At 40.6% G+C, this 15,496-nt stretch overlaps 1 non-coding gene across 1 annotated transcript; it reads left to right on the top strand.

Annotated features, from left to right (window-relative positions):
- Positions 1-257: 257 nt before the first annotated feature.
- Trnas-gcu (transfer RNA serine (anticodon GCU)) lies at positions 258-339 on the top strand. The gene has a single exon. It is a non-coding gene; the product is annotated as a tRNA-Ser (tRNA).
- Positions 340-15,496: the final 15,157 nt, after the last annotated feature.

Here is a 15,496-nt window from a genome sequence, read left to right as displayed (position 1 = left end):
AGGAACTGTACTAGCTGAACTTATTCAACGATTTTTAATGATTATCAAGGCCCCATTGTGTAAAAACGTCACTCACTGTCTTCACTGAATGAAATTTTATGCTCCTGAGCAAGGCATCAGATCTGACTTTGTGTTATTAACATCATGTGATGCTGTTATAAAACTAAAACATAAGAAAAATACGAAAAAAACACAAATATTAAGGATGAAGGACCGGCTCAGACCTTATAGCTGCTTGATGTCGCATTTCGGTATGTGACGAGGTGGCCGAGTGGTTAAGGCGTTGGACTGCTAATCCAATGTGCTCTGCACGCGTGGGTTCGAATCCCATCCTCGTCGAATTATTTTACATTTATGTAATCGATTACGTAAGCATAGTTGACTGCAAAAATCGAAACTGTGTAAAAATGGTAATTAACACATGTAAACCATTTGCAACTCATATCGCGACTTTTTCGTTACTTCTGACTAACTTCGCGTTTCACGACTTGTGTCAGGTTGTCTTTTATATCTTATTTCAATTCAGTTGTAAGCCGTGATATTGCGAATAAATTTCGTGTTTAAGTTGTAAAATTATAAACAATCAATATTGCAGTTAGAGTGAAGAATTTGCTGTTTTAAAAACAAAATTATCCCAGGAATGAAACTATGATTCTAACCGTAGTACTGCTAGACAGACCAATGAGTATACTCAGATGGCGGAAAATTGACCAGACAGAACAGTGCATGACATTTCATTAAGGCTATATGTAAGTTCACGAAAGTAAGTCTGTTAACTGAAGATTATTCATTATGAAACCGATCATGTAGACCCTCTCTCCGAGTTTGCATAATCCATAAATTCAGTCTGTCTGACACACTAAGATTCATGCGCGTCCGAGCAGGTATTAGGACAAGGTGGGGGAAACTCATATTTGTTTCGCTGTGAATGATGAAAAACATTTTTGAGATTTCACACAAATAACTATGGCTACGCATAGCAGCAGTAAATATGTATTACTTATTCTGACTGTCTTCAAATTGCTACTGAATTAATATGTCGGTCTGTTAGGCTGAGCAAGACGCGAAATCAATATGCTAAGATGGCGTGTTGGGGGGAGGGGGGAAGGAGGCAGCAGTTGTCCTCCCCTGCCCACCACATCGGTTACAAGACTGTCGCGTGTGGGGCGGCGGGTTTATAATATGAAGTAGAGAATTGTGTTGGAAATATTGTTCGCCGTCTTTTGCGAGAGCCTGAAAACTATTTATGTGGTCAGCCAGAGAGGGATGGAGAACATACTGACCATAGTTTCCAGCTTGCAAGTCCACGTTATTGTCCTGTCAACCGAAAGAAATATTTCTGTTCTCTATTTACTCATCGGGATCTGGAACTATGATTATAAATGAAGATTTTTAGTTTTAATTAATAGATATATTTGATCAAGAAACTTCCTGGCAGATTAAAACTGTGTGCCGGACCGAGACTCGAACTCGGGACCTTTATCTTTCGTGGGCAAGTGCTCTAGCAACTGATCTACCCAAGGACGACTCACAACCCGTCATCACAGCCTTAATTCCGCCAGTACCTCATCTCCTACCTTCTGCTTGGATAGCTCAGTTGGTAGAGCACTTGGCCGCGAAACGCAAAGATCCCGAGTTCGAGTCTCGGTCCGGCACACAGTTTTAATCTGCCAGGAAGTTTCATACCAGCGCACACTCCGCTGCAGAGTGAAAATTTAATTCTGGAAACATTTGATCAACTTCCGCACGCACAACACAGTAATATTTCTGATAATAATAATAATAATAAAATAATAATAATAATAATAATAATAATAAAATATGATATCTCTGTCATAAACGAGCAGTTCAGAAGCGACCTCTACTGTAAGTTCGCATTAAATGGTCTTTCGCCCTGAATTCTGATACAGACAATTGCTCGCAACGAAAGTGGAAAATAATGTCACCACTTGCCACGTGGTTTTCTTAACATTACGAGCGTCACACAAACAGTTACTTCCGCGAAATCTAAGCGATCCAGGACGGTGTACAGTCCTCGCGAGTTCGCTTCCTCATTTGTACCGAACACATGCACTTAGTTGCAGGTTGGCTGTGACTTAAGCTTGCGTTTGTCAGACGCGGACGGAATGGTAGTTGAGTGCGAAGTGAAGTCTTTTCAGAAATCTAAACGATCCAGGACGGTATGCAGTCATCGCGAGTTCACTTTCTACTATTACTGAAAATGTGCGCTTAGTAGTGGCCAGGTCGTGACGTCACCCGAGACAGCGCGTATAAGCCGGCGTTTGACTGACGCAGACCTTACGGTAACTGGGTGCGAAGTGCAATGTAGTCAGATCTCACGCCTTATTTATATATGGGCGCAGCGGACGGCCAACGGAAACACCTGCCTTCATCCGCTCTGTCCCCAAGTAGCAGCATCTGAATGGCCGCTTTTTCGGCCACATCATACTTTATAACGCTGTTGTGTATTAATTTAGAAGCTACGCAATTTTTGTATGAATGGAGTTCAGTATGCTTTAATCACAATAAAAGTTTCAGCTCGACTGCATTCAAACTTCGCCCTCTAGAATTTTTAGAATGGAGCTGACAGTAGAGCATGACCTCTGAACTACAACTTTAAGAAACGTTGTATTGGTTGTTACTTACATCAAGGTCTTGAAACTTGTTACAGCTCTATTATTTAATGGGTTTCATTAGGAGCTGTAATCAAAGCTTGCTATCATTTGTATAAATGATTCTTAATCTACTACAAATAAGTACGTTTTTGTTCCAAATTTAGCTTTCAGTAAATTACTCGAAAACTATTAGAGGTAGCTCAATGGGGTCACATACGTAATGCTTTTATATCGAACTGGGGCTTCATAAAAATTTTGGGCTTTCTAGCTTTATTATTTAGCGCCACTTATTTTTCGTAAAAACGTGGATTCTGACTAAAATTTTATTTCGATCAAGTTGAAACTTGTAAATCTTAATTTTGACATACATTTGCACATTCTGACCGATTTTTGGCTTTATAGCTTTATTATTTAGCGACACTTACTTTTTTTCTTAAAACGATGTATTTAGGGAAAGATATTCATCTGATCACTCTGTGATTTCACAATTCAAACATTAATATACTGAAGCATATCTTGACAAGGTGTGGAAGAGCAACTTGAATTTTTAATTCCATTCTTAAATTATGGCGCAATGCTTGTGTGTTACGCACAGGCGCTAGTAGCAGTGAACTGGGTAAGTCCCGACACATTCGCAAGCCTTTGTATCTCTCAAATGATACAGCGCTTATTTCGCCACACAGCACAGTCACATTAAACTTTAGAGAACAACCGTCTTTATCTACTGTTCACAAACGAAACGCAGTGTTTATTGCGGAAAGGTGAAAACCGCGCAAGGGCTCACATTCTGTGAGGATTTCGTGCGTGCTCCGGCCAATGTATCATTCTTAATTTTCGGTTTTCTGCGTCATTTCTTCAATTATTCAGTCAGTCTCTCAAACACTATCTTCTACTGTCATTGCTGCCTCTTCTGAACCCAGCATGTAGAGTTTACTCCACGCCGAAGGATGGTACTTCAGAATAAGAAACTATATCAGTGCGCTTTAATGTTGACTGTACAATGCATTTTACTAGTGATCCAAGATTTTTTATATTATTTGACACCACAGAAATAACGTTGTCATATAGATATTGTAAATACTGTTATCAATCTGAAGATGATCGAAACCTGTTGTTAATAAATATTTATCAGCAGCTCTTCGTGGTTCTGAAATTTGACTTTTTTCGTAAACCTTTCAAAATTTGGTCTAGGAAGAATGCTGTGAAGTAGACGTTAAGCTTTTGGAGATGATATAGCCACAATGACACACGATTTTGAAACAGCAACATAACAAATTAATATACTGAAGGAAGTAATAGAACAAACTGACTTTTGGAAAAAAAACCAAAGTTATGTCCAATATCAGGGAAAACACAACCTACCTAAATACAAATAACTGTCCGAATCGATTTCAGTCAGTGGGCAGAAAAAGAAACTTGAAAGTGACAGAAAAATGGAAATAGCATTCCAAATCGCACTAAACTTTTATAAGTAAGTACTTTTCGATAACTACCAGAAATCATCTTTATAACGCTGTCATAAAACCTGGACATCTGTCTTATATCATCTGACAGTTGTTTATCAGCAGTATATAGATAAAAATGAGAGAAAAATCTTACTCAACATACGAGGTTAAAATTAGAAAAAAAGGTATCCACGTAAAAGAAAACAAGAAATATATTCTAAAACGGAAAAGTTACAGAAATTTTGTGCAAATACAGTTTTCGATTTTATAACCACGCAAGAAGACTTAATGTTTACAAGTGTATAAACATATTTTACTCTAAACTGAAAACAAGAATACCGTGGCACAAGAGTGTTAAAAAGATCTAGAGGAAAGGGGTATATCACAGGAGGTCTCGTAAAGCTGGGACATCTTCAGAATAGCTGAAATGCTGTTTGGGACGTTCCGAGACAAGAAACGAAAAACTGTTGTCAAATAGTCAGATGCGTGCCATCTTAGACACAATCCATTAATGAAAACAGCAGCCTTCAACAAAAAAAATAAAAAGTGAGAATAATTGTCATAATGGCTGTAAACTTATCCTGATCCTTAGATAGGCAACTAAGGAAATAAATAATCAAACAAATAAATAAAATAATTATTTATTAATGGATACATAGTATTTCAGTCTAATTAATACTGCATTAATAACGTGTTAAGTGAGAGATTTTCTACATGCAATGACAATTTGTTCTTCCCAGTTTAAACGCTCATCTAAAATTAAGCCAATCTCTTTTACTGTTATTTGATATGGTGATTAAATACCATCATAAAAAGTATAGGAGAAACTGTGTCACTAATCAACTTTCGGTGTGATATGAGAATGACCTGCGGCTTTTTTAGAGTCCCAGCTTTTGTGCCCTTCGTGGTTCCGAACAAAGATTGTATGTTAACAAGAACGTAACATACGAGTAGATGAAGTGTCATTATGTACTGCGGATACAGGAATTAGTGAATAAAGGGGGTTTGTTGTTACATCTCTGGTAGGCTAAATTTATTTTACACAACAATAGATGTAGACATGAACTACCAAAACAACAATTTTAAGTGACCCATTGATAAGTGACATAGCCATTATTAAACAGAACGCCTAACTTGATTATCTACATGTCATGCACTGAAACATACTGTAAATTACATTATTCACTAATGTTATCATTACTGGTATCATCGGAGAGTCTACATCAGAAACTCTTTCCCCTTTTTCCCCGCCATCCATGGTGCTGTTCCAAAGCACACCACTTCACTGCCATCCAGAGTATTTGAAACACAACATTTCTTGAACGATTTTACAATCGTTGGTGCTTCGACGCTCTTCCACGCAGGCGAAACCCAGTGTGCAGTAATGTGGGGTGCAGCACGCTTCATTTTTCCTGTCGGTGTCACTTCATGGTTTGGTTTGCACTGTTGCCACGAATAAAAACAAGGTCACTGGCTAGGCTGTGGATCTTCTTTTTTACGTCGTCCGTGCGATGACCACGGAATGCATCAAGACAAATTGATGGTTGTTTGGAAGTACCACTAGCACTAGGACGGAGTTCCCAAATGTTTCGGAGCCAGTTAAGCATGGATTTCGAACAATGTCATCGGGGAAAAAGTTCTTCGTTTTCAGGGATTTTGGGGCTTGTTTCCCGATTGAAAATTAAGACAGGGGGAAGTTTGCGCCAATCCGCTGTTATTACCAGACATTTGTTATAGGTGCAACTGAGTGGAAAAGCTGTCACCACAGCATGATTATATTAAGGACGCTTCATCTTTATGTAAGTACAGATATATTTTCGACAAATGCTGCTTTGCCACTTATAATTGTTCCACTAGTATCTGTATAGTCACCAGCAAATAAATTTATTTGTATTTAAAAAGTGATATCCAGCAAGATAAACATGTACGTGAATGTATAAACACCTGAGGATGGACACAAGCCCGAAACCGGTCGTGTGACGAATAAATATACTTTTACTGTGACTGGTACACCCTCTAGCTGATTTTAGGTAACCAACGACTGAACTGCGGCAAACGACAGGTTTTGTAGCCCTAAATTTAAACTCGTGTCCTTAGCAAAAATCACAACCTCGTGATGGGCAATGTTTCCGAGGAAACGGCGATCAACAATCTGCAGCAGAACTAGAATCACGATCGCTTTGTTCACGGCGTGTACGGCTAACGTCTACGAGCGAACTCAGAACAGAAAAATTTCATAATATTTTTATTTGCGTGGCCATCTTCCGCGGGAAAATTTCAGTTTTAACGGTGAAGGTAAACTGTAATTCCTTGCTGTCACTGGTTACCTGAAATAATCCTCACAGTGGCTACACGGGATGCAGCGTCACCAACCAATGAGCAGCCCTGGAAACACAAGCAGGTTCCAAACGAAAAAAGAACGATAGGAAGAAAAGAAGGAGCAAATAAAAATCAATACAATGCTAAAATAACGTGGCAAAGTATTAGAAATAAAAAAATACATTTGAGTCAATTAATTTATTAAAATGATAATCGAAGTCTTTTGATTCGAGTTACAAAAATAAAAAAATAGCTGTATTTGACAAGACCGGAGACCTTGACCTACATTTAAGGTTTATACGCTAACCACTACTCTATGGTACTACCTAGAAAATGGTGCTGTATTTGTAACGCAGGTGTCCCAGTCGTAACAGTTAATTGACAGCCTTCAAAAATTCGGCTTCACGCAATGTAGTGTTTGGTCAGTGAAATGTATGAAACATGTGTATTTCTTTAGTATCGTTGTGTGTGTGTGTGTGTGAGTATGTAATACGAAATGAAAGGGCCAGACCCAGGATTCTGGATCGAAGCACATCAAGAAAGAATCCCGGACAAGAAACTCGAAGTGAACTAATTGTCGTGGTAGTTTGGCAACGGTGAACGGTTCAGGCGTGACGTTGAGCGCTCTGATTGGAGGAAGCCACCTACAATGCATTTAGTGTCAGCTATCAAGTACTTTTTATCGGTCTATAGGCATAATTTTTGTTTTATGCTCTTAGACCAAAGCCTGGTTTGATACAGCTCTGTACTAGCCTATCTGGTGCAAGCCTCTTCATCTCTACATAATTACTGCAACGTATGTCCACTTGGACCTGACTACTGTAGTAAAGCCTTAGTCTCGCCTCTACAATTTTTACCCCCAACAATTATCTCCATTATCAAACTAACTATTCCTTGATCGCTCAGGATGTGTCTTAGCATACTATCTCTTTCGTACAGTCAAGCAAGGGTGCCCATACTAGGAGACAAGGAGGACTGTACCACCTCCACCTAGTTCTCAGAGAAAGAAAAAAAAACCTGTAGAATTATAGGGCATTTTTCTTTCATGAAAATGATTTAAAAGTCGGCATTACGCAGGTTATTTACAGGGTCAGAACTGGAACTTTTTTAATGACTACTCACACCTCGCGATTCGTTTCTCAAGATATTAAAAGTACTCCATTATTATTAGTATTAGTATTAAAAGTACTCCATACCTCCAGGTCCAGCCATCACCCCTACAAACTATAGTGTGGGCGCCTTGCATTTCTGAAGTAAATTTCTCCCCAATTCGATTCACTACCTGTTCATTAATTGTCCGATCTACCTAACCTAATCGTTAGTATTCTTCTGCAGCACAACAACTTCTTGTCTGTACTGTTTATTGTCAACATTCACTTCCGTGAATAGGTTACACCCCAGATAAATACCCTTAAAAAAACACTTTCTAATACTTATATTTATATACGATGTTCACAAATTTCTCTTTCTCAGACAACTCATCTACTACTTTTAGTGTCTCATTTGGTAATGCAATTCCCTTAGTTTACAATACTCTTGTTTTATTTTGTTAATGTTCAACTTCTTGTTCAAGATAATAGCCATTTCGTTCAAGTGATTTTCCTAGGCCTTTGCCTTCTTTGACGGAATTTCAGTGTCATCGACAAATGTTAAAATTTTATTTCTTCTCCTTGGACTATTGTTGATTCAAAGTAAACAACCAGAAATAACAATGAATACTTCTGCAACAAAGACACTTGACTATTTCATCAAATGTATTCACTGATTAAAAGAGGTGCAGTCAACATCAAGACTAAATCGAAAACCTTTATAGTATTTATTCTTCCTATGATGATATAGGGTTCCGAAATGTGATTGTTAGCTGCGAAAACCAGATTCTAGAAGGTGCAATTCGTTCAGAATAGATTCTTATGGACTGCTACCGAAACTCCTCGTTGTCTAGCAAATCCAGTGACATATACAGGACTCCAGTCCATAAAAGTACTAAAATCATATCACAAGCCTCTAAATTCTATGCAAAGACTGAAATTCGTCCAATACTCTCATCCCATTCGACACTATTAATAGATAAAAATTTTCCGAATGATTTTGCGCCGATTCAAATACACACATTGAAAAAAGTTTTGCATCACCTCGGTTCCGAGAGTTCCGGAACCTGTACAGAAAACTGGAATGGAGATCAACATTAACATCATTTCCACCCTTCTTATTGCTCATGAAAACCACAAACTGCATGTTATACTACCATACAGCAAGACCTTCAGAGACGGTGTTCCAGATTGCTGCACACACCTGTACCTCTAATGCCCAGTAGCACGTCCTCTTGCATTGATGCGCGCCTGTATTCGTCGTGGCATACTATCCACAAGTTCATCAAGGCACTGTTGGTCCAGATTGTCCAACTCTGCAATGGCGATTCGGCGTAGATCCTCAGAGTGATAGGTGGATCACGTCGTCCATAAACAGCCCTTTCAAATCTATAACAGGCATGATCGGTAGGGCTCATGTCTGGAGAACATGCTGGCCACTGTAGTCGAGCGATGTTGTTATCCTGAAGGAAGTCTTCGGTGGCTTGTAGTCGATGTGGATGAAAGGATGATGATGAGGACAACACAACACCCCTGTCCCTGGGCGGAGAAAATACCCCGACCCAGCCGGGAATCGAACCCGGGCCCAGATGATTGACACTCTGTCACGCTGACCATTCAGCCACCGGGGACGGACATAATGGGAACTAACGTATCCAGATAAACTGAAGGTTGCTTCGACGGTGAATCAGCTTGGATGCAAAACGTCTCTCTTCTTGCTTTGTCGATATAAGTCAAGCACTGCACTCGCCAACTGAGCTCAATACAGACACGGTGAGTTTGCGGTTCTATTCATCCACCAATCTTATTTGTATATATAATACTTTGGAAAACTTTGAAAAAGAAAGAATCATTTATAGTAGCCCAGTATTTTATTGTTCATTCCGGAACTTTGTCTATAGTTTCGTGAGATTACATTAAATCTGAGACTACTGGTTAACGATGAAATGGAGGTCGTCAGGCGGGGTGGATAGCCGTCCCACGATGTTCTTGGCTCAGTGTGTTCATCATGCAGGCGATGAATATGTCACACAGTATATCATATCTACATCTACACATCTATATCTATACTCCGCAAACCGCCTTAAGATTTGTGGGGGGAGGGTTCACTGCGCACCACTGCCACTTTTCCCCAATCCTGTTCCAGCTGAGAATGGTTCGCACGAAGAACCATTGTTAGAACGCAGTTTTATGTTCACCCTTAGCTTCCCAGGCCATTTTTTGGTCTCCCACTGTCCCATGTGCGGTCTGAGTGACCGCTATAATTAAATAGCCCTAAAAATGCATTCAGCAATTTCAATGGAACAGTTCAGATCTTACGTAAAAGGTTACATTAAGACCATTCAAAAAATATATATTTAAACAAATTTTAAAGTTTACAAACCGAATTTAAACAGAAAACTACACAAAATGAACATGATATTACACAGTAATATTAATGATATGAAAACTCAAATATCCTGCACTCAAAATTTTACTTTTTGCCACATTTTTATTGTTTATTACACATGTAATAATAAAAGTATAAAAAAATCACTTTTTAGGTGTTTAGTTTCCTTCCCAGGGGTTTTCATTGCGCTCGCTGGAAATTTTTGTAGATATTTCAAGGCAGACTGGCTTCCTGCAACAATGGCAAATATAAGGCGTTTTCTCTTCTGTTTTGGCTCACAGGTGGAACTTGTTTCGAGTTTTTTCCAGTCGTTCTACAACGACTTCTATTCTTGGCTGTGCTAAACCCAAAACACGGCGATAGATGCAGGAAGTGTAATACTTGTTGACTCGCTTTTCATCTGTGGTGTCACCAAAGAATTTGCAAGCTTCTTAAAAAATGAAAGCGGTTCACCTGGGTATTGTCTTTGCAGGAGTATTGTCTTTGTAGGAATTGTGAAGGGCAAACGCATTCACCTCACTTCATCCAAGAAGAGGGGAAAAAATGCCATTGGCCGCGTTGGAAGAGGATTCGAGTACCGGCGATATTTGCTTCGACCTGATATTTTTCTAGCAGAACCTTTAGCTAAAGATTCAGTCTCTACCCTTCTGAGTTCATCGCTCTGATCACTTGTTCCATACAAGGAATTCATAGGTAGCAAAACAAATTCGTCTTCAGTTTCCCACTGTCCCTATACTGTGTTATGTTCACATTCGATTTCGTTGTCTCTATCTGATCCAACATCACTTCCTAAACTGTCCTCAAATCATTTTACAACAGTACCCTCAAAGTCAGGGTGCATAACATGAAAAAATGACGTAGACCTGGCTGCTGAATCCATAACGCCAAGTTCCAGGTGCGGTCTCAGAGACCGCTAGCACGGAAGAACCAGTAACAGTATTATGTCCACGCCACATTCAAGTGGCTACTGACAAAGGAAACCGCAGCAGCTTCGGAAAAGAACAAGCAAATAACGGTGTAATCTCTTACCCCTCCATTATGCATTAGCAATGGTTCAAATGGCTCTGAGCACTATGGGACTCAACTGCTGTGGTCATAAGTCCCCTTGAACTTAGAACTACTTAAACCTAACTAACCTAAGGACAGCACACAACACCCAGCCATCACGAGGCAGAGAAAATCCCTGACCCCCGCCGGGAATCGAACCCGGGAACCCGGGCGTGGGAAGCGAGAACGCTACCGCACGACCACGAGATGCGGGCTATGCATTAGCAACACAGTAACAATAAACGCTAGCGGTCTGAGATACCGCACCTGGGACGTTAAGGGATAATAAAAATTCACCGTTTCTTCCAGCATTCTTTTCCAATCTGACATTTGCCTATTGCGGATTCCGTATATTTTATTTTTCAGTAAGTAGGTGTTTACATTTCATCCCGTTGTTTGGCTGGTTCAAATGGCTCTGAGCACTATGGGACTCAACTGCTGAGGTCATTAGTCCCCTAGAACTTAGAACTAATTAAACCTAACTAACCTAAGGACATCACAAATATCCATGCCCGAGGCAGGATTCGAACCTGCGACCGTAGCGGTCCTGCGGTTCCAGACTGCAGCGCCTTTAACCGCACGGCCACTTCGGCCGGCCATCCCGTTGTTTCATGGAACGTGGTTAATGTTTGGAATCTCCCAACTTCTCAGCCTATAGGCTATATAGGCTCTACAGCTTACCCGATTTAACTGTTTTGTTGGAGACTTTGGCTATTTTACAATAGGTTTCGAGACTGTAGCGAGCAGTATGTGTGCGACTGTTGGTGTTAATTGGTTGTCGTTACAGCCACACGTGTTTTCATTACAGGCTCACGCTGTTCACTTTTTGCGGTTTTTCCAGTGTTACAGCTCTTCTGTTTTAGTGCCTGTTTCTGTACTAACTGAGGTTCATCTCCCGATGTGGAACTTAATACGAGGTTAATTCAATAATTAAAGAGAAAATTGGTCTAGGGAAAAAACTGTTAGTAGGGCAGGTTTGGTACTTTTATGGCTTTAAGTTGGCATCACTGGGATGAGCCCTGATCAGCTGATGTATCAACATTGTTTTGTTTATAACCTCAAAAATACATGTCAAGGTGGCGAGCCCGCTTCAAACGTCCACGTTAGTTGAACAACGTTCCGTTATTCGTTTTTTACTTGCTGAAGGCGAGGAACCAGTGAATATATAGTGTAGAATGTCCAAAGTTTATGGTGAAGGTTGTATGAGTCGTGCAAATTTTTACAAGTGTGTAGAGCAGTTCAAAAATGGCCGCTACTCAGTGACTGACGAACACCGTTCTGGCCGACCAGTTGCAGTTTCAACTCCCTCACTTGTAAGTCGAATTGAAGACATTATTCGGGCCGACCGCCGTGTGACTGTGGAAATGATAGTTGATAAGGTTCAAGTTAGTACTGGTACAGTTCATAACATTATCTGTAACAAGCTGAAATGCCGCAGAGCATGTGCAAGGTGGGTCCCAAAGGAGTTGACGCGGCTGCACAAGGAAACAAGGTTAAGAGTGTGCACAGAGCTACAACAACGTTGTGAAAGAGAAGGTGAACACTTCCTCAACAAAATTTTAACTTGTGATGAAACTCGGGTTCACTGTTATGGGCCAGAATCAAAAAGCCAAAGCATGAAGTGGAAGCACACCAACTCACCTGTCAAGAAAAAATTCAAAACCCAAGCATCATCAGGAAAAGTCATGTTGACGGTGTTTTGCGATGCTGAAGGCCCAGTTTTTTGTGATTATCTCGGAGAGCAGCGTACAATGAACAGCCAATACTACCAGGATTTGCTTTTAAACAAGGTGAGGCCAGCCATGAGATAGAGACGTCGTGGGTCTCAGAGGAGAGGTGTTATTCCACAGCAAGACAACACACGTCCTCATATTGCTCAACTAACCCGTGAAACCATCCACACTATGGGCTGGGAAGTACTGCCTCATCCCCGTTACAGTCCTGATTTAGCACCTAGTGATTTCCATTTGTTTGGTGTGCACTGAAGGAGGCATTACGTGGGAAGCGGTTCTAGGACAACGAGGAAGTGAAAAAGTTTGTGGGAAATTGGTTCAAACATCAAGATAAAGAGCTCTTTGCAGCCGGAATAAAAAAAGGTTGTAGCCCGTTGGAACAAGTGCATAAATGTTCAAAGAGATTATGTTGAAAAGTAGTAAAAGTATTGTTTTGTAAGAATAAACGCTTTTTTTCTGCAGACCAATTTGTCTTTTTAATTATTGAATGACCCTCGTACATGGGTTGGGTAAAAAGTAGCGGCAACACGGCTATAATTCATACCAACTTTATTGACAAACGTTCATCGTATTACACGCCATCAATATAATCATCCCGCATCTCGATCACTCCCCCCCCCCCCCCCCCCCCCAGCGATCGAAGGCGTCCAACAACGTCAGCGTATCCGTCCCGCGAGGACCGCACTATGGCAAGCATGACGTCTTCTGTAGTGTTGTACCGCGTGCCACGAAGAGGTTCCTTCATTTTGGTGAACAGGTCGTAATCGAGTTAATACGGTGGATGTTACAGTATCTCCCACCCCCATGTATGCAGAAGCTACTGCACGTGATTCGTCGAATGGCATCGTGCATTGTCATGAAGGATGATGGGATACAGTTCCAGAAGGGAAAACTTTGGTTGGTTCAAATGGCTCTGAGCACTATGGGACTTAACTTCTGAGGTCATCAGTCCCCTAGAACTTAGAACTACTTAAACACCACACACATCCATGCCCGAGGCAGGATTCGAACCTGCGACCGTAGCGGTCGCGCGGTTCCAGACTGTAGCGACTAGAACCGCTCGGCCACTCTGGCCGGCCGAAAACTTTGGTGCGCTCCGACCATGTGCCACTTCAGTCTCGATCCACGGATGTTGTTCGTGTCTCCTAAACATACAGCTAAGGACCTCTAACTGGCCTCCCGCACTTTCTGACAGTACACACATCAGCTGACTCAAATACAGCCATCGCCGTTCAGTGAACTACTGCAACAGATCTTCTGTTATCAGCCACAGGCAGCGGGAATGCCACGTGACGCACATCCTTCATCTTATGGTAGTGTTGCCGCTACTTTTCATCCAACCTATGTATCTAGTTTCCTTTTTTCTATTTAAAGCGCTGTAAGCCTATTCAGCGGACCTATAACACATCTACAAGTCAATATATCGTTATATTTATTTTCATCTTTTTATAACGTTATCAAGCTCTTCAAGCGATCTAAAAATATTTTCTCTTTTTGTTAGCTCTGACATGATGACTGTCTCTTGTTTTCTCAGTGGTAGAGATGGGCAAACTGAAACACTTAACTGTTTCGAAACAAATGAAACAGAACAATGTAATGTTTCGATACGCTGTTTCGAAACAGTGAAACAGTTTGTGTTTTGTAATCTAATAAACCTACACATTTTATCATCTTGAATGTCTACTGTATAAGTATGTCCATATAAACACAAATGAGGTGCGAGAGCGCTAATCATTTCGCAGAAAGTATGAAACTATCACTTGGGAGTCTTGGCAGTTTCGTATTTCCTGCAGCAAATGCGCTGCTTTCGTGTTGTGTGACTTACATACTTTTCAATTGGCTGAGGACAGCCATAGCTGAAGACAGAAGAACGACCACGAACGGAACTGGAGGTGGGAGCAAACTGCAGAAACAACGGATATGCTACTGGGATTCCCACATTGCGTTAGTATGGGTAATATACCCATCCTGCTAATTTCCATGCACACAAAGGGAATCATTGTGGATAATAGGCACAGTGACTATAGACTCACAGATAACACCAAATAATTCGAATAAATAACAAAATATAACAGAAAAAATTTTGCCTTTCAAGGTGTTTCCAACCGTTACTATAATGTCACCATGTTTCCCAGCCCTCCCCGTTTACCACTGCACTATCAGTGATATGTCAAACAGATTGCTTGCAATTGTACCTAGATCAAATTTATGTATATATCTACTAACTGTCACTCTACGCCTTTTTTTATTCAGAATGTTGTAGGCTTACTTGCGTTTCTTAATACGATTACTGTACATGAAAAGAGAAGCGTATGTTATAAAAAAAGTGTAATTTAACCGAATGATTTTCACATATTTATTATTTTGAATGTGAATAGTATGCGTTGTTTCATTGTTTGGTTAGTGTTTATAAAGCAGATGTTACGCCATTTCGTAATAGGACAGTCAGCTAGAAACGAAGCTTTATTTTCGGATATCTTAAGCTTCATTCCATTGCTTGTCAAAAATATTTCGCCACTCTTGAGTGTTTCATTAGGTGTTATGTTGTGTTTCAGTGTCTGTGCCGAGCCCGAGTCTCGTACGACACAGAGCGGAATGAAACATCACTGTTTCGATACAATTAGTCCGTTCCAAGCGCAGGTGGACTGAAACAGCCTTATTTTGAAACAACAATACAGTTACTGTGTCCGGCTCGAGATCGAATCTGGTGCGGTTATCCGAGACAGGGGCGGAATGAAACACCACTGTTTCGAAACAGTGAACCGCAGCCGTTCCGAAACACTGAAACAGTTCCACATATCGATACACTGTATCGAAACATAGAAACAGTGGCCAAGTCTACTCGGACATTCGCGAGTGG

Source organism: Schistocerca nitens, chromosome 2 (genome assembly GCF_023898315.1).
Source record: "Schistocerca nitens isolate TAMUIC-IGC-003100 chromosome 2, iqSchNite1.1, whole genome shotgun sequence".
In the NCBI taxonomy this organism is placed as follows: domain Eukaryota; kingdom Metazoa; phylum Arthropoda; class Insecta; order Orthoptera; family Acrididae; genus Schistocerca; species Schistocerca nitens.
Note: the sequence above shows the minus strand (reverse complement) of the source record. Positions and strands in the feature narration are given on the sequence as shown.